This window comes from Emys orbicularis, chromosome 1 (genome assembly GCF_028017835.1).
Source record: "Emys orbicularis isolate rEmyOrb1 chromosome 1, rEmyOrb1.hap1, whole genome shotgun sequence".
Lineage (NCBI taxonomy): Eukaryota > Metazoa > Chordata > Testudines > Emydidae > Emys > Emys orbicularis.
Window position 1 is genome coordinate 116584455 of NC_088683.1, and position 20330 is coordinate 116604784.

General features: G+C 43.7%; 1 protein-coding gene across 1 annotated transcript in view; it reads left to right on the forward strand.

The window, feature by feature from the left end:
- The window catches only part of WNK1 (WNK lysine deficient protein kinase 1), a 170070-nt gene that overhangs the window by 25552 nt on the left and 124188 nt on the right, over window positions 1-20330 (forward strand). The gene's annotated exons all lie outside the window — the stretch shown is intronic.

The following is a 20330-nucleotide window of genomic DNA, read 5'->3' on the forward strand; positions in this document are numbered from 1 at the left end:
GATCTTGGAGTCATGGTTGATAGCTCTCTGAAAACATGAGCTCAATGTGCAGTGGCAGTCAAAACAGCTAATGCAACATTAGGAACCATTAGAAAAGGGGTAGATAATAAAACAGTAAATATCATAATGCCACTAAATAAATCCATGGTATGCCCACACCTCCACTACTGTGTGCAGTTCTGGTCTCACATTTTTTTTGAGATTGTATTAGAATCAGGGCCGGTTCAAGGAAGTTTTGCACCCTAGGCAAAACTTCCACCTTGCGCCATCCCCCCACCCAGCTAACCCTGCCCGTCGCCCCCCCCCCCCCCATGGCAGCTAACCACACCCACCCGTCCCTCCCACCAGAGGAGCCCCCCCCCCCCCCCGCGGCAGCTAACTTCTCCTGCCTGGGGAGCCCCCCCTCCACGGCAGCTAACCCCGCCCGGGGAGCCCGCCCCAGCTCACCTCCGCTCCGCCTCCTCCACTGAGCACGTTGGCGCCGCTCTAATTCTCCTCCCTTCCCAGGCTTGCGGCGCCGATTGGAGGAGAATTAGAGCGGGGGCTGTGTGCTCAGCGGAGGAGGTAGAGTGGAGGTGATCTGGGGCGGGGAGCAGTTCCCCTGTGTGCCCTCCTCTGTTACTGCGGGCGGCCCTCCCCGTGCCCCCCCCTCACCCCAGCTCACCTCCACTCCACCTCCTCGCCTGAGCGGGCTTTTAGGCGCCATCATCCACTAGGCGGCCGTGTAGTTCGCTTAGTGGTTGCACTGGCCCTGATTAGAATTGGAAAAGGTGCATAGAAGAGCAACAAAAAGGATTTAAGGGTATGGAACAGTTTCCATATGAGGAGAGATTAAAAAGACTGGGACTGTTACATTTAGAGGAGAGACTAAGGGGGAATATCATAGAGGTCTATAAAATCATAAATGATGTGGAGAAAGTGAATAAAGTAGTATGATTCACCCCCTCATACCACAAGAACCAGGGATCACCCAATGAAATTAATAGTCAGCAGGTTTAAAACAAACATAAGGAAGTACTACTTCACACAATGCATAGTCAGCCTGTGGAACTCATTGCCAGAGGATGTTGTGAAGGCCAAAAGTATAACTGGGTTAAAAAAAGAATTAGATAAGCAGAGATAGGTCCATGATGGTCGGGGGTACAACCCCATGCTCTGCTTGTCCCTATACCTCTGAGTGCCAGAAGCTGGGATTTAGAACATGACAATTATTGAGTGATCTCTCATCGTTTATTCCTTCTGAAGTGTCTGGCACTGGCAATTGTGGGAAGATAGGATACTGGTCCAGATGGACCATTGCTCTGACCCCGTATGGCCATTTTTATGTTCTTATTTATATCGTGATAATGGACCCTGCACCTTGCCTCAAGATCTCCAGTGTCATGGGGATTGTCAGGAAGGTGTTCATTAATCCCTGACGCCAGGGGATGAAAGAGGCATCGGATGGCCAGTGAGCCTGGACAGGAAATCCTTCTGGAAGAGAATGCTTGACACTTTTTGTTCTGGCTTGTGGCAAATAGATCTATTGATGGGAGTCTTTACTTATGAAAGATATTCTGCACCATTGTATCTTTGACCACACGGTTGTCTGAGACCTTCAAGAGTTATGAATGCCTGGAAGATTCAGGGCCATCAGTATGATCCAGTGATGAATACATCAAGAAGAGAGCCAAGTGACCTCCTGACATATCGAAGATGACTAGCTCCTCTTCCTCAGTCATGATACATAGCTGTAGTGTTATCAATCAGCAGGTGCAGAGTATGGATCCCTGGAGTAGAAGTAGGAATGTTTTGCATGCCAGGAAGATGGCAAATGTCCCAGAATATGTATGTATGTATGTATGTAGCGGGGATGTTGTAACTGTGTTGGTCCCAGGATATTAAAAAGACAAGGTGGGTGAGGGATTATCTTTTATTGGACCAACTTCTAATGGTGAGAGACCAGCTTTCTAGCTACACAGTTTCTTCTGAGGGAGTCAGGAAGCTTGTCTCCTTCACCAACTGAAGCTGGTCCAATAAAAGAACATTTTATGTGCAGATGTACTTCTTTAAGGGACCATAGCCTCTGTTAGAAGGTGACCTAGATGAACCTCCCTTCCTTGAGTGGAGGCTTCTGTCACCAGTCTCTTGATAGATAGGTGGAGGTTCAGAGAAATGAACTCCTTTACCTACCTCAAGTGGGTCTTTCTACAACTTTAACAAGGAGAATATTTCTTTTAGGATCATGACTATATATTGTTTGCTGGGTAGATATGCTCTGTGCAAGCATGGTTGAGGTCAGTGTAGGTGAAGGAGAATTCTGATGTTATCACACAGATGCATGAGGCCATATGTCCCGTAAGTCTGAGGTATGCTCTTACTAATGTCTGTGAGGGAAGTTAGTGGTTGAGACCCTCTATAATTTTGAATCTTTCTTGTGGAAGATAAGTTTTCACTGACCTCACCTGGAATCTAACATGGCTCCTACAAACACTGCTGTGAATCAGTGTTTGTTCTGAATTTAAAGCCTAGTGTGGTGAAGAGCTTTAAGGTTATTGGGACAGAGTTAGCCACCACTGAGGTGAACTTCCCAGATTGACCTGTCAAAGGTATATGGTAGATGTGGATGCCATGTCTCAAGTGAACATCTAACTACCAACCATTTGGTGACCACTCTGTTGTGAAAGGACCAAAGGGGGGGACCCCGTACTAGTAATGAGATGTTCCTACTAGGAACCTGAGGTATTTCCTAGGGCCAGATGTACAAATTATGAAAATAGGCATCTTGAAGGTTGAGAGCTGTGAACTGGTCTTGAGGATCTAACAAGGGAATTGGGAAGCTAGAGTGATCATCCTAAATTTGAAATGATTGATAAATTTGAGATGTTGAAGGATTGGAATAGGACACCAACCACCTTTCTTCTTTGGAATGAGGGGGGGAAAAAAAGGGGGGGGAAATCTTGCCCTTGAACTTCAAGGGCACTTTTTCTACTTCTCCAAAATTCAGGAGAAGAGTCCACCTCTTGCTTCAATAGTCTCTCATGAGATGAGGTTCCAGAAGTGGGACAGAACATGGGTGGTTCCGGGTAGGTATGGATTGGAATGGTAGGTAATACTTGTTGCTGACAATCTCTGACTCAGCAGTTGGTGGTGATCCTAGTCTAGGCTTCCTGTGGCGGGGGGAAGAAGCTCTTGTCAGAAGCAGGGTGGGGAACGAGTATAGAGCCTCCAGATGTTTTTGAGGGGCTGTCAAGAGTTGCATGAAACGTGTTGAGAGGAAGACATTGAGTGCATTGTAGCTGCTGAAGAGGCAGTGGGTAGTTTTCAGTGGAACCTCTGTGTCCTCCCTCTGTGGGTTGTCATAGTGTAGAGCAGAGGGATCTGAAAGAGGTTTGAATCTGGCTTACTGTCTCCTTGGGGTTGAGGTATAGAAGTCCAGAGGATTCAGAAAGGCTCTAGAATCCTTTAATGAGCAGAGGGTCTCTTCGATTTTTGAGTTGAAGAGATGGAACCATTGAATGGAAAATCCTCTCTCATGGTTTGGACCACTATGGGTATTCCTGATGACTTGTGATGATGCAAAGATCCTCCTGGTTCCAATGTGGCTGTGGTGCATGCAGCTATGTCAGACTCCTCTAAAGCAGCCTGTAGGGAAGTTTACCCTGGAATTCAGTTCTTCCCTATGCATGAGACTTTCCATAAATGGAGTCAGTTTGTCCCAGTGCACTCATATTTTGCAAGAAGCATCTGGTAGTTAGCAATACTCATCTGGAGGCTGGCAGAGGAGTAGACTCTTTTGCTAGACAGATCTAGTGTCCGGCAACCTTAATAGGTGGTGCTACTAGCTCTGAATATTCTAATCACTTTAAGGGCCTCTAAACCATTTTGCACTCTACAGAATTGCAGAGAAGGAGGCAGATACTGGAAAGGTGGTCTCCATTGCTACAGCTAGTAAGAAGGAACTGAGGGGTGGCAGGACCTGCTCCACCCTTTATGCTCTCAGGTATGGGGTACGAGGGCAACTAGGAGGGTGCAGGCATGCCTCTACAGACACTGGTGGTTAAAAGAATCCATTCTTGGCTAATGAGGTGCATGAACACTAAGAGTGGGATACATGTGGACAAATACTTAAAGAATAATTTATACCTGTCATTGAAATAGAATTCGTGTCAAACACTTACAGGTGAACCATAGTACAAATGCGGTCATAAAGCCCTTGCATTAATGTTAAAATGGGTGGGGGGAGGGAGAGACTCATAATTACAATGTCTAAAGTCAGACTGTCAAAATGGTTAGCAAGCTTTATAATTGCAGCTCATTACGTGAAACTTCATCTTCTGCAGTATTCCATCAGTATAGAAAGCAGAATTGATAACTTGGTCCATATGCTACAAAATCATGTTAGGCACAGTTCTCCCAGAAGGACTTCTAAAGCCTTTTCTACAGTAGAAAAAGTACCCATTGCTTACAATGGACAGGGTTCCAAGTATATCTGAGGACAGACAGTGGATGCACCGTATGGACGTTGTGTCCAGCACTACAGAAGCCATGCAAGTTTTAACCAAGGCACTGGAGAAGAGCAACAGTCCAAAATCAAGTGCTTGCTTTCTGAGAACTTCGAGTTGAGGATACAGTTATACCTATAGTCTCTGTATTAAATTCTAGCTTAATACAATTCTGCATGAGTATGCTTCAATGTCAAATCTTAAAAGATGCTGTTATCTACTAAAGAGCAATTTCATTTTTTTGAGTGTTCAGAGTCAAGTAACATGTTTTGTTATACCTGCTCACTTTTATCATACACTTCTGAACTGAGATGGGATAAGGGAGATCAAATTGGCAGCATAATGCACAATTTTACTGAAGGCATGGTGCAAAGTTGTCAAGGGGTTGTCAAGATGAACAGTTAGTGTGAAGCAAGCTGGAATGTAAATCTGCAGTGCACTAGTGTACCTCACAGTAACTGTCCGTGGGGATCCTGCTGTTGTGCACTAAAAGTTCCCTAGTGCATTGATGAACTCCCATTTCAAAGTGGAGTACATCAGTATGCACCAGAGAACTTCTAATGTGCCATCGCAGGGTCCACACAGACAGTGTGCAGCTTGATAGTGCAGTGTAGCTTGCTACTTGCTGCACACAAACTATTCATCTAGATAAGCCCTGATAAATCTCTTAGAAGCTGATTTTGGGAAAAAGTTGCTGCAGACACTCCGGCTTGGTCCTGTAGTACTCTATATTCTTGGGGCTCTCCATTGCTGAGCTTTTGTTGCTGGGTGTCTTGGAGCCATTATTCTAAGCAGAACCTGTTAAGGTTGTCTGCCACTTTCTGGGATAAAGCCTTGTTTTCAGTTGCTTTTAAGGTTGCCAAACTTTAACTCTTTGAACTGAAACTTTCTGTGCAGGGTGTCTGCATCAGGCTGAATTGTTTTGAAGATTTTTGGTCAGAGTTCAGTCATTTCAAAAAGAGGATAGGGATTTTTTTTTTTTTTTTTTTTAACTCTTGAACTCCAGAGACCTTTGCCTTTGAAAAAGTCTAGCACCCCCATGCTGTGGAGCAGGGATTTAAAATCTAGTGGGTTGGTGGCCTTTGTGTTAAGAATGTGCCTTTTGCTGGCCCTATGAAAAAATTTGCCCAGATTCACCAAGTTAAAAATTTTGCATTTAAAAGTTGCAGTTCACTTATCCTCAGTAGAGACTTGCTAGAAATCCAAGATTCAGTCCATGCTGAGCAGGCATTTCCTTGTAGTTGTAGCTATGCTAAACTTAGGGTAGAGAGCCTGTTTTCTGTTTTCTCAGTGCTCCCCCCTCCTGATGCCCAGGGAGTGTAGAGGAGGAAGCTGACTGACTTGAATGCATAGGGGGATAAGAGACAGACCTGGGTAGGTGTGGGGGGAATATGTTGGAACAAGGTTGTGGGTGGGTGGCACATGACTGGGACTGGAGGCTGGTGAGTGGGGTGGGGGGGAGGACAGGGAAACTTGGACTGGCTGGGCAAGGAGAATAGGACTGGATATGTGGAAGTAGTGGAGGATTCATACAGAAAAGAGTTTGCCAGCCTAACTTATTCTTACCAGTCAGAGGAATCTGATGTGGTGAGTGGAGGTGATATGGGACAGAGGAAATACACACTCCTTTTGAAAGGTTTGCTGTCCTGGGGAAACACCCCCTTTTTAGGCTGTTTATTGCATTGGGTATTTAGAAGCTTTACTGTTTTGGAATAAGGATCCTAAGACTAGATGCGAGATGAAAAGATGTATTTCAGTTGCATGCAGATAGATTTTATGGGCTTATATATATGACTACCTTAGAAAATATTCTTGATTTTTTTTTTTAATTGATTTAATTAGTTGAGTCAATATTTCGATGTGTAGAAAGCAGTTAGGCAGGCTTGTATGAAACCAAATAGCTTGCCCAGCAAGCCAGGATAAAATTGATTACATTTATACTAATCTTGGATTTGTTTTACCATCATTGATCTGGATCTTTGTATTTAAGTTCTGCCTCAGAGCCTTTTATTTTAAAATGGCTTTCATGGGGCTTGCCCTGGATGAGACTGAGCATATCCTGGAAGCACAAGATTAAAAACTTGGCATACTCTATAGCCAAATTGCTCAGAGCTGCTTTGCTTTATGAGCCTGTTTCCTTTTTTAAAAAACTTCTGAAGTGATGAAGTCACAAGGTGAGGAGTCTGTTCCTAGTGACAAAAATTGATTACCATCAATTTTGTAGACGCTTGACACACAAACGTTGAGACTATTTTCAGCCTTGGAAGTAGAACTCTTGCCCTTAAGCCAGGACTAACAGGTGTTAGCCCTATCTGTTGAACAGCCTACTAATCTTATTCTACTTTCACAGCTGCAGGATGGACAGAGTTCCATGCATCAGAATTCTAGTATTTCTTTGAATCTAAAACTCTTCTAACCTAGAACAAAACCTAAACTGAGCCAGAAATTCAGTTTGGCTGAATCTGTGCCTAACTCTTTGGCTAGTTTTTGGGGTAGATGGCTTCCTATTATTCCTCAGGCACTGCTGTAGCAGGTGCCTCTGTTTTATCCTACGACAATAAACAAGCAGAGAAAAAGCCTAAAAGGAGACCCTATTCCTCCTGCACCACTTCCTTGATAGCATGCCAAAGGTAGTGGTCTTTGCTGGTTTTATGATCAGGAGAAGGCACCCCCTCTTCCCCTCCAAACTTTGGCCTAGCCCAGGATGAATTGCCCAGCGCTTCCTCCCCAGTGACTGTAGAGGCAAGGAATTCTGGCAGGGGAGCAACAAGTGATGCTCCCTCTCTCCACTCCAGCAAATAGCGAAAGCAGTAAAAGGGTGCTTTCTCTAAGGCAAAATTGCTACTACCAGTTTCTTGAGTCTGCTTCATCGGCCACCGGTAGTGACTGACTGGTTCAGGTAATGGATCTTCTTCTGTGATCTTGTACATGAGAGAGACCAAAGACGGGTCTATCAAGATGGCAGCAGGGACCCTGGGGCCAATTTTGGGGATCTCCAAGCTGGGAAGGGAAAGCGATGGGTCCAGTGGCATTCAGTGCATACTAGGGTCAAAACTGATTCCCCTGTGGAACTCTTCTATCCCCACCCCATTAACTTGGTGATTGGTTCCTGTCTGTAATTTCATGAGACTTGCAATCTTGGGCACCCCCCTCTCTCCCCCAACATGCCTAGGCAGGCATCTGCATCCCCTCCTCATGACTTTGATCTAGGTGCCCTGGCAAGGGGGATCAAAACAGCAGCGTTCCTAAAGGACAGTCAGAATTATCGGAGTCCCACAACCCTGCCTCACTGGCAAATTCTTTTGCTCTGTTGCCAACAAAAGAGTCTGAGCATTACAGCCTTCGTAAGAGGCTGCCCTAAAAAACTGTCCATTTTAAGCTCGGTCACAGATCTCTAGTCTTGGAGCAAAGGTGTGCTAGAAATGAAGTCACTTTCCAAATCACTGGTGTCTTTCATAAACAAACCCTTCAACAGGAACCAGTAAGTCTTTCAGTATTAAAAGCAGAAATGGATTCAAAATATAGATTTCACAAGGGGATAAAATCAAGAATCTGGCACAACAGCGCAGATTGTTCTTTTGGGGGAGAGGTCAGCTCTTGAAGTCAGACTGGAGGTAAAACATCCTCAAGTATACTTTAAAGCCTCAGTTCATTTCTTACCTAGACCTTTTTTCTTGTCCTCTGTTTCTCCATGAGCCTTTTAGTCGGACAGCAAAACAAAGTAAAACATTTCTTTGGATCAAAATTAGACTCCCAAAAGCTTTCCTGCAAAATGTGATGAAGTCTGACTGGGAAATCCCCCAATAACTGTGTCCCAAAGCAGAATGAATAGTATGTTGGACTCCTAATTCAGTGTTCGGATTTCTATCCCACTCGAGTTGCCAGATGAGTCAAGTGGAGTCATAGCTAAGTATACAGTTTCAGCAACACTAAGGGTCTCTGCAGCATATGCTCATTTTCCTGAGTGATCACTGCATGCCCAGACTTTGAATGTGATGCCATTTTGCCTTGCTGCATAGCCTTAGGTATTATGAATGTCTTGGTGGTTCTGCTAATGGCTCTTAGACAGAAAGGGGCTCATGCTTATGCCTTCTTAGAAGACTTCATCTGCTTCCCATATAGGAACAAGAGTCTAATGAACATTGAGCAGCCAATACTAATACTGCAGGGGCCTGGCTTTCTTGATAAAACTTTTCTGTATGGGAATAGCTATGCTGCTATAAAACACATCTGTACTGAAAACTTCACCACAGTGGGGGTGGTGAGTGGGTTGTACCAATATCGTTAAAGAAGTACAACTCGTGTTTAGACAAAGCCTTGGCTTATGCTGTCTGAGATTTTCTTTGCAACCAGACCAGCTAAAGTTTAAGGGTTCGAATCCTGCTGACAAACCATGCAAGAGACCCCCCTAATGGGTGTGTATGACCAAATGAAAGTGAAAGCTGAGATTTTTGGAGAGCAAGACAATTGCCAGAGATGCCAGTACGGAGTGCCTGGCTGTTTCAGAGCCCTGATATAACTAATTCTCCACTTTAGTTTCATGTTTCAGGTTAAATGGAAATACTAACCTTCCAAAAAATGGTTCCATTGATGATTTGGGGAGATGCGATGCCTTCTATATTGTACTGGGTAGTATATTAACGTCGTGTTCACCTCGGTCAGGTAGAATTTCTTTTTCAAGTCTTCTGCCAGAAGTGGTAGTATGTAATCTTGCTGTTGGGTTGCTATTCCCTTGCAGGTTCTTGACTTGCCTCTTCTTTTGTAGCAAGACAAACAGCTTCAGCACATACCTTCCAACCTTAACTAACATGTCACGCTGGCTGTTTTTATACATGACAAATGACTGATAAAATACTGTTGCTGTGCATCACTCCATGATTAAGTGATGATAGGGTTTATAGTGGAAAACAATTTCAAAGGCTGTCTTTTGTTGTTGACTTGATTTAAAAATCACGTGATGTGACCAGGTTTCTAAAGCGAGCTGAAAAAACAAATTTGGTCATACACACCCATTAGGGGGTCTCTTGCGTGGTTTGTCATCAGGATTTGAACCCTTAAACTTTCAGATTCCCAGCATACACCTCTACCACTTGAGTTACAAGGCAGTAACTGTTAGCCTGTATGGATAAATCATTAGAGATGATATAGTATGCCCTTTGCCACTGAGTTACGTAATAACTGGACATAGCAGTGGAATGTTGGGTATGAGGGTTCCCTGGATTCTTATTCCTGTCTGTGCATGGTTGAGAGCTAGTGGTGAGATAGCATAGACAAGCATGGAGTTGTAACCTTGTTCTGAAAGGCGTTGTCTGTTGTCTCACAAATCTGAATTCTGTTCTGAGCTATGCCAGAAGTGGACTTCTGAAACCTCTCATTTGCAGGAGGAGAATAATACTTTGCTACCTTTTTAGGGTAGAGGTACGAGGCTTCACTCAACCAAGGCTGTGAAAGTGCACAGAAATACATACGGCAGTCAGATTTGAGACTTGAAATGAAGGTATGACTGAGATCCCAGTTGTGACGCTTACGGGGGCACCCATGGTTGAGGCACCTTGCTACCACCTGCCTTTAGTGTGAGGAAGCCTCACCTATGCTTGCAGGGGGTGAAGTCCCCAATTCTACAAGCACTCCCCTCTAGGCCTTGCAGGCCCTTCTGTCTCTCTACAGGTTAGTGATAGGCACATGCCAACCCTTGAGCTCTCCAAGCATCTCCCTGGAGTATCAGGCCCCTGATCCACTGGATGCTCACAGTATTCAAAGATTTGCTGCTTTCAAAGAACTGAGCACCTCAGTTTACCAGTTTCATTTCAGTTCACTGCTCTGCTTAACAGGCAGCACTTAGATATGTTTGTAGTGAAATCAAGTATCAGTTTATTTAACAAAGCAGAGAAATTTAAGTAGAAGCAAGTAGAAGAGTTGGAAACAAATGGTTACACATGAAATAAAATCATAATAGCATTCTAGAGCCTAGACTTAATTAATTAGATACGCTCATCTTGTAGGATGTGGGTTACCCAAAATCCTTGCAGCACTGTTCTGCCAGGCTTCGCTGTGATCCTCCTTTCATGAGACAAGTACTCCGTCAGCTTGCCTCCCAGGTGAAGGATCCTATGCATTTGTTTTCTTGTACCCACCCAGATATACCTTAACAATGCTTTGTTTTTAGTCATAAACAGCAATCCACCTGCTATTTGTTTCATCCGGTGAATTTTCTCTCTTGTAGATTGCACAATCTCTTCTTTTGCCTGTGGTGCAGTACATACTCCTGGGGTGATTCTGCATCAAAAAATTAAAAATTCTGCATATTTTATTTTGTCAAAATAATACAATATAATCACACCAGTTCAATTATTTTGGTAACTTTTATCAAAATAACTGTCAGCAAGTGTGTCTGTTACAATACAGACAACAAAAAAGATTCAGGAAATATTTTTTGACAAATTCCTTACTAGGCATATTAATACAGAACTTTGAGTAATAATTCATTTAAACTACAATACAGAAACTTATTTCCTATACCACTCAGAAGCAGCATAAAGGCTTGAGGGAGTCAGGGGAAATGGAGGAGCTTAGGGAGAGGTAAGTAATTGTTGGGAAGAAGCCTGGGAGTGAATCTCTGTAGGGTTGTTGGGTATGGTTGGGAGCGGTATGGAACAGGTGTGTGTGTGTGTGTGTGTGTGTGTGGTTTTTTTTTTTCTTTTCTTGTTTTTGGGGTGGGAAGAGGGATTGTTAGGGAGTTCGGGGAACCTCCCCCATGGAGACCCTGGCTGACTCTTAGCCTATCTCATTCAGTCAGGAACATTTGCCCCGTCCCTATGTGTCCCTCCAAAAGCCTATGCCATCTCCACCTGGCCCCATGGAGGAATGCAGCCACTGTGAGGAATGCAGCCTCTTCTCCTCCCTTTTGGCGATTGGCTGCTCCCATCTGGGAGAAACTGCCCTCTGTTCTGATGCCACAGTAGCCCCTGGTGGGCAAAACGTATAACTGCAGCACCTCTCTGGCAGAAAGTATTTTTTGTGGAGGAAAAAAAATTCTGTGGGGGACATTAATTCTGCATGTGCGCAGGTAGGTGTCTGCTGCCTCCTGCATGAAAGGAACATTTCTGAAGTATGTCACTTCCTTTTGGGCTAATGGCTTTCACAATGGACACCATAGACTCATATTTGTATGTGGACTACATGTGTGCACACTTGAGGCACCCATAACCAGGTATCAGTCATTCAGATAGAACACTTTATTAACATGCAATCTAGCACACTGAGCACCCCATTATTTTTCAGATTACTGAAAAACTGTATAGCCAGAAACTGCTCTTTAACTCTCTAGACTGGTCAGATATATTTCACCCTGTAGAAATCTGTTATAAAGCACTTACATTTTTATATCCTTTTAAAATTCATTAGTTGTAAGCTAAGCTCACAAAGCGAAATCATGTTTGAAGCATTGATTAGATGTATTCAATCTGGCAGAGTGTAGTGGGTGAATTGAAAAGGAGGAAGCTGTGTAGAGGGTGTGGTGACCCATTTAATGTAGGCCTCCTGGACCATGACAACCTCGAAGGTTATAGTTTGAGTCTTGACAACAATCCTCCAAACTGTTCCTATTCAAGATATTGAAATATGAAATGGCATCAGACCAAGGACAGTGTGTGACTAGAGGACAATGTAATGAGAAACAGGCTTTTCTGAATAACTGATTCATAGGTATTTTTTATCTCTAATTCCTGCTTTCCTTTAAGACACGATAGTCCTCCTGCTGGATTGTTCGTGATAATGTTCCCCAGTATTTTCCTGATTTTTAAATATAGATTCTTTCCACAGATGTATTAATTAACTTGAATATTTAAATTGCATACAGTCAAACAAATACTCTATGACCTAAGTAACAACAATTGTACAGTCTGTAATACCTAGTAATGATGAAACTAAGCTGATACTCAGGAAATATTTCCTAATTTTTTTTTCTAGTTGTCTGCTTTGGATAATTCTAAATTTCTTACTCCTTAATAGGACAAGGTAGGTGAGGTAATACCTTTTATTGGTCCAATAAAAGAGATTACCTCACCTACCTTGTCTCTTTCATATCTTGGGACTAACATAGCTACACCATCACTCCTTGATGTCTGTCCTTGGTAAATTTATAGGGGACTGTCCTACGCTGCCTCCTTGGTGGTTCAGCCACACTATACATATTTTAGCTCTCAAACACTTCCTGTAAATCGGGAGTTCTCAAACTGGGGGTCGGGACCCCTCAGGGGGTTGCGAGGTTATTACATGGGGGGTTGCGAGCCGTCAGCCTCCCCCCCAAACCCCACCTTGCCTCCCCCAGCATTTATAATGGTGTTAAATTAAAAACTTAATATATTTATTTGTGGGGGGTGGGGGGTCGCACTCAGAGGCTTGCTATGTGAAAGGGGTCACCAGTACAAAAGTTTGAGAAGTACGGGTGTAAATGATCCAATACCTTTTTAAATTTTTCTCTGAATTCTGTCGAACTTCTATCAAGGTACCTTCCCTTATGATGTAGAATGGGCTGTCCCTTCCCTGGTTTATTTGTAATCCAAAAATCTCATTGATCCTTTTTCTGTATTGCATCTGAAGCTTGTTTTATATGTAGTTGAAGCGTGTCACCTTTTATCCTCACTTTAGCAACTCACTCTTTGTATTTGTCTTTGTGTGTAATCTGAGCATAATGTTAAAATCTTCAGGGTTGGATTATGTATAATCTATGAAGCATGCAATGCACTGATTTCCTCTGCTCCAACTGTCTTGATTCCTTTCAGTCTGGCTTTTGAAGTTTCCACTCATTAGATCATAGTGAGTGGCTCCTATAGACCTCTTCCTGGAGGACCCACAGAGCTTCTACTCCATTCATATCCTCCTTTGCTTCTCTCCTGTTTTTGATACTCTCAAACATCTCCTCCTCTGTGACATCTTATCCTCACGGGGCTTTCAAAGTACTGTTCTCTCTTGAGTTTCCTTTTAGCTCTGACTGTTCTTTCAGTGTCTTTAGTGGTTTGTCGACCTCCTCTGCTCCCATACTCTGGGACTCCCCAGAGCTCTGTCCTTCACCCTTTGCTCTCTTCACGTTACACTCCATCTCTCGATCATCTCATCAACTCATGAGTCACACTTAAATACTGCTATGTTTGTGAGGGCAAACTAAGGCTTTCCTTTAACTGTTCTGCATATATTTCTTTGTAAGGATTACAAACTTCTCACAATTCTCTCAACAAATGTAGAAGGTCACCAGATGGAAAGCTGAGTCTGCTCCCCAGTGCATGTAGTATGAAAATACAAGAAGAGATGGTTGGTTGATTGCCTCCCATTTTTTTACAGAAGGGGCTTTTTTCCCTGTTGAGAACTGCAAGAGAACACTCTTGCAGTTCTCAATTGCAGAATCTAGCCCAATAAATATAAACAGATTATGAAGACTTTCAACTGAAATTACAGCAAGATTTGGGTTAAAAGGGATATTCTTGAAGGAAAACACATTTGTATGGTAAGCTTTTAAATTAACCAAATGTTTAAAGAACTTGACGCTACAAACTCCATTCTTTCCTATGCTTTCAGCTGAGAGATGAATTATCTAGCCTACTGTACATAAATGTTGTGATGGAAGCTTCTGTTAATTTTTCTGTTCTGTGTAAGGTCATCAACACCTAGTGACTTTTTTGTATGACAGTTTTTTTTATGAAAGAGCTTGGTTAGCCTGAAGATCATGCTTGGAAGTGTCGGAGTTGGAGATATTGGAAATACTGATACGTTTCCATAAAAATCAGTCTCTGAAAATTTTGGACTACTTGGAGAGGTCTAACACATCACTGACACTTGTATCTGTAATGTGAGTACTTTGAAACTGCATGTTTGATTTATTCCAAAACTTCAGGGAAGGTTCTAGGCATCAGTGGGCACAACCTTATTGATTTTGGTGCAGATCGAAACACTGGAAAAGAGTGATGCACAGGAAAATCAGTGCCCCCGACTACCAGGTGCTGCAGACAGAGCGATCTCTGCTGTTCTCTGGTGCTTGCACATCAGAGGCAGCAGCTTAATAAATATAAGACATCCTTGCAGGCCAGCTTTGTAAAGGGGTGAGTGGGAGTGGGAATGTAGCACAGATACTTTTTTGCTTTTTGGAGATCCACCTTACCTATATCTCCTTAGGGACCCTGACACCCGCCTTTTCCTTAACCAGGCATCATCTGTAATAGTAATGAGCAAATATACATTGCTTCAATATGGCAATTTTCGTACCTGGAAAGATATTAGAACAAATTGTTAAACCATCAATTTGTAAGCATCTAGGTTTATAAGGAATAGCCAGCATGGATTTGTTAAGAGAAAATCATGCCAAACCAACCTACTTTCCTCCTTTGACAGGGTTACAGGCCTAGTGGGGAAGCAGTAGACATGATCTCTTGATTTTAGTAAGACTTTTTTGGCACGGTTCCACATGACATTCTCATAAGCAAACAAGTGAAGTGTGGTCTAGATGAAATTACTATAGGGTGTGTGCACAACTGGTTGAACGACTTCACTCAGTGGTTCACTGTTCAACTGGGAGGTTGTATCTGAGAAGGTCAGTCCTGAGTCCAGTAGTAGTCAATCTTTATTTTCATTAATGGCTTGGATAATCAAGTGGAGAGAGAGTGCTCATAAAATTTGTGGATGACACTAAAAAGCTGGGAGCAGTTGCAAGCACTTTGGAGAGCAGGATTAGAATTCAAAATGCCCATGACAAATAAGATAATTGGTCTGAAATAAACCAGGTAAAAGTCAATAAAGACAAATGGAAAGTACTACACTTGGGAAGGAAAAATCAACCTCATAACTACAAAATGAGGACTAACTGGCTAGGTGGTAGTACTGCTGAAAGGGATCTGGGTGTTAAAATGATTGTAAGTGAACAATGTGATACAGTTTTGAGGAAGACTAATGTGCTGGAATGTATTAACAGTAGTGTTTATATGCAAGACACTGGAGATAACTGTCCTGCTCTGCTTGGCACTGCTGAGGCCTCCTCTCAAGTACTGTGTCCAGTGTTCTTTAGAAAGATGTGAAATGGAGAGTCCAAAGGACAAAATTGACAAAAGGTTTAGAAAACCTTACCTATGAAGGAAGATTAAAACCACTTGGCATATTTAGTCTTGAGAACAGAAGAGTGAGAGGGGACCTGAAACAGTCTTCAAATTAAAGGCTGTTACAATGAGGACGTGATCATTTTACACTGAAGGTAGGACAAGAAGTAATAGGCTTAATATGCAGAAAGGAAGATTTAGGTTAGCTATTCGGAAGAACTATATGTGTACTTAAGGTCTGGAATAGGTTTCCAAGGGAGGTTGTGGAATCCTCATACCTGTTAGGGATGGTCTAGGTTTACTTGGTCCTGCCTCAGTGCAGGGGGCTCTAGGGCTCAACTTGATGACCTCTCAAGGTCCATTCCAGCCCTACATTTGTGATTTTTTTTTTTTTTTTTTTTTTTTTAATCTTTGAAGAAGGTTCATGTGCATATATCTTAGAAATGAACCTTGGGAGTATTGTGACGTGCCTATTTCACCTGGCAAGGAAACGGGAGGGTGGGAGAATTAGTTCTAGAAACTTGCACAGAGCCAAACTTTAGCTATGAAAAGTGAATGCTTTTTACTAGTTATGCAGGTGTGACTTTTTTTTGTGAGTAGCAATACTGAATGGATGTAATGTTTGTAAAGGTACAACATAACAAAACACTGATACTTGTAAGTAAGGAGTTGCCTATATGCTATGAACACTTGAGCATCTATAATAGTAAGTCTTATGAAAAACCTTTGTCACATACATTTGGATCCACAGCTGTTGTTCAGCTGCTTTTAATTACTCTTTCATGCCTTGTCATCATGAAGGAGCTAGTAGAGAGATCTTTGATCCATTTTTGAGCCTGTGGCTATATGGAAATTTTGGCTGTGAAAGTCTTTCTCTGAAGAGTATTTGACAGATCCCCTGATACTTTGTAGAGTTAGATTCTGAGGTGGCATTAAAAAAAGCTGATGCAATTGTTTTGTTTATTTGGGCTTCCACTTCTTGGTTCCTCATAGGAGAGCTGAATGGTTCATGACATTGAGCTCCGTGGACTCTTTGTTCAGACATTTGCTAATCTAGTTTTGTGGACTCTGCTGTGTTTTCTTCCCTCTAGAGCTAGATTTTTATTCAGGATGAGTAACTTGCAGCCCACAAAGCCTCTGTGCCATTAACAAACTGCATTTGAATTTCTGAGCTCTGGCTTGCTAGCCTCTCCCTTGGTGACCTCTTATTAACCTTGCCTAAAAACCTTGGAAAGCATTTCTTTATATACTGCAGAAACCCACACAGAGCAACACTTGTTTCTGCAGTGTAGCACTTCTTCCTCTGCATGATAGGCAAGAAGACCCACCTCCCCACCAACAACCAACATCTCCTCTTCCTCTCCAGACAAGGCCATCATACCCCCACCACCTGCAACAGGAGACTATTTTAAACGATTTCAGGAGCTGTTTAAAGGAATTGCCGACATACTCCAAACACCTCTGGAAGAGGTTGCTGAGTCCCAGCACAAGTTGTTGGACATATTACACATGTTGGCCTCATGCAAAATTGCTCTTCCCATAAATAAGGCACTCATGGATCCTGCCAAGACCATCTGACAGACTCCTGCAACAATCCCTCCTACTTGTAAAAGAGCCGATTAAAAAGTATTCCGTTCCCATTGAAGGGCCTAGAATTTCTAGTTTTCACAACTCCAACCAGTCTCACTGGTGGTAGAGATGGTCAACGAACGGGACAGACAACACCACTCAAGAACTACTCCATACAAGAATGGAAAAGACTGGACCTCTTTGGCCAGAAGGCCTATTGGGAACAATTTTGCCGTTCAGAATAGCCAATTATGAAGCATTGATGGCCAAATACAATCACATAAATTACTCCAAAATGTCTGAATTTATTAACTTTATCCCTAAAGACAAAGAGCAATTTAAATCAGTCATTTCTGAAGGCCATCTCCTAGCAAGAACAGCTCTGCAGGTATCCTTAGACGCAGCAGACATGGTGGCAAGATCCATCATAACTGCCATAGTGATGCATGGTTTCACTTGTCTGGGTTCCCAAAGGAGGTACAATCCACCATAGAGGATCTTCTCTTTAAAAGCACAAAATTATTTGCAGGTAAGACCGATGAGTCCCTTCACACACTGAAAGACAGTAGAGCGACTTTTTGGTCTTTAGGCATCTACGTATCTGCACAAAAACAAAAGCAAGGCAGATATTAACCAGCACAATGGTCAAGACAGTGCCTTACACTCAGCCACAGAGGCAAAGACCCACAAAACGTAGGCCACTCCGATGTGAACCTTGTACGTTGCAACAACCTCTCTCAAAACATCAAATTTGAGGGTTTGGTTGAGGGTGTGAGAGACTTTCCTCAATTCCAGGTGCTGAAACCACTTTCTACCATCTGTCCCTTTACAGACCGTTTGACGCCATTCTGCCCAGCATGGCGAACTATTACTTTGGACAAATGGGTGCTGGAAATTCTCAACACTGGTTACTCCATCCAGTTAACCTCCATTTCCCCCACCATCCCTCTTCAGGGACCCTTCTCACGAGCACCTTTTAAAGACAGGAAGTACGGTAGAACCTCAAAGATACAAACACCAGAGTTATGTACTCATCAGTCAACTGAACAACATGTGGAACTGGAAATCCTCGATCAGGCAACAGTGCAAACGACAAAAAAAGGGGGGGGGGGCAAATACTGTACAGGGAGGTCAGGGCTGCAGGCCTCGGGGTGGGGTTCAGGGCTTCTGACCCTTGGGAGCACTGGCGCTCCGGGCTTTAGACCTGGGGAGAGCACTGGGGTTTGGGCCTTCAGCCCCCTGGCTCCACTTCCGGTTTCAGCTCCATGGGGGGCGTTGGGGTTTAGCTACAAAGGGAGCATCAGTTTCAGCCCCAGCACTCCCCCTGTAGCTAAAGCCCCAAGCCCAGGCACCCCCCCCACTGAAGCCAGGAGTGGAGCTGGGGAATGCCCCGAGCCCTGGCGCCCCCTGCAGGGCTGAAGCCATGAATGGAGCTGTGAGACTGAAGCCCCAAGCCTCAGTGCTCCCACCAGGTTTAAAGCGGTGAACCCCAATGCTCCTGAGGGTCAGAAGCCCTGAGGGCCCCCTCCCCCCCCCCACAGCTGCAGCCCTGATCCCCAGTGTGGCTGAAGTCCATAACCTCCTCTTCAGAGTTACGGAACATTTCAGAGATATGGACAACCTCCCTTCTTGAAGTATCCATAACTCAAGTTCTACTGTATACCATTTCCTACAATTGGGTGTGGTAGAACTGGTACTGGTACAGCACAGAGGGAAGGACTTTTGTTCCCATTATTTCTTAACCCAGAAAGAGAGGAGGTTGGAGGCGCATTCTCTACTTAAGAAACCTCAACAAGTTCATCAAAACACAATGGTTCAGGACCTTAGCAACAATAATCCCAGCACTGAAACCAGGGGGCTGGTTTTCAGCCCTCAACCTTCAAGACACATACTTTCACATCACCATATACCCATCACACAGGCGATTCCTCTGATATGTTTTGGGACAGGATCACTATTACTGCCATTTGGCCTCTCCACAGTTCCTGAGTATTTTCCAAAGTTCTATCAGTGGTGGTGGCGCACCTCTGCCAAGAAGAGGTCATGATATACCCATATTTAGACGACTATCTACTCAAGGCCTCCACTCGGGAAGAGGCCATAGAAGCCACACAAAAGACAAAACTCTGACTCCAAATTAACATTCAGAAGTCAACAGGGACACCAGTACAAGAACTAGAATTCATTAGGGCTCATCTAAACTCATTGGAGGTGAGTCTCACTACCACCACACAGATTTGCCACACTAGTGAATCTGATCAACATTACGGTGAACAGCCCATGGACATCTGCCAGGACTTGCCTCCAACTATTATGCCACACAGCGGCAACCATCTGTGTTGTAACACATGCCAGGCTATGCGTGCGCTGTCTCCAGAGGTGGCTCAGCACAGTGTACACCCCAAACAAACACAGTCTGAGCAAGCCCCTCAACATACTATGGAAAGTTAGACTCGCTACAATGGTAGACCCACTCACACGGTGTGTGTGCTGAAATCCCCTTTCTACAGACTTCTCCCCCCCCCCGCAATGATACGTCTCCTTAGTGGGCTGGGGTGCCCATCTGAACAACATCAAAGTACAGGGCAGGTGGTCGTCTTCTCCGGAGTCAGCGCTGCACATAAACCATAGTGGAACTGCAAGCAGTTTGCAATGCATTTTCACACTTTCTGCCCATGATCATAAACAAAACCATACAAATCCTAACAAAGTTGCTTGCATGTTTTATGTAAACAGGAAGGAGTGAGGTTACATTCCCTCTACACTGAGGCATTAAGACCGTGGAACTAGTACATCCATCACAGCATCACCATATCGGCTTCCTATTTCCTGAACTACCAGAACACCACAGCGGACACGTTAAGCAGAAAGTTCTCCCATGATCATGAATGGGAAATAAATATCTTGGTGATACAGGACCTATTCTGACAATGGAGCTTCCCAACCAGAGATCTATGTGCCACAAGTTAGAACCGCAAATGTCCAACAATTTCGTCAAGAGTGGGGTTGAGGCCAGGATCCATGGATGAGACCTTCCTCCTCGGATTGGACGCATCTCTCCTTCCTACCCCGTTGTTGTCCAGTATCCTACAGAAGACCAAGACCAACCAATCCAGGGTCATCTTGTTAGCCCCCACATGGCCCAGACAAATTTGGCTCCCATACCTGCAGCAGATGTCTGCATGCATATTGTGTG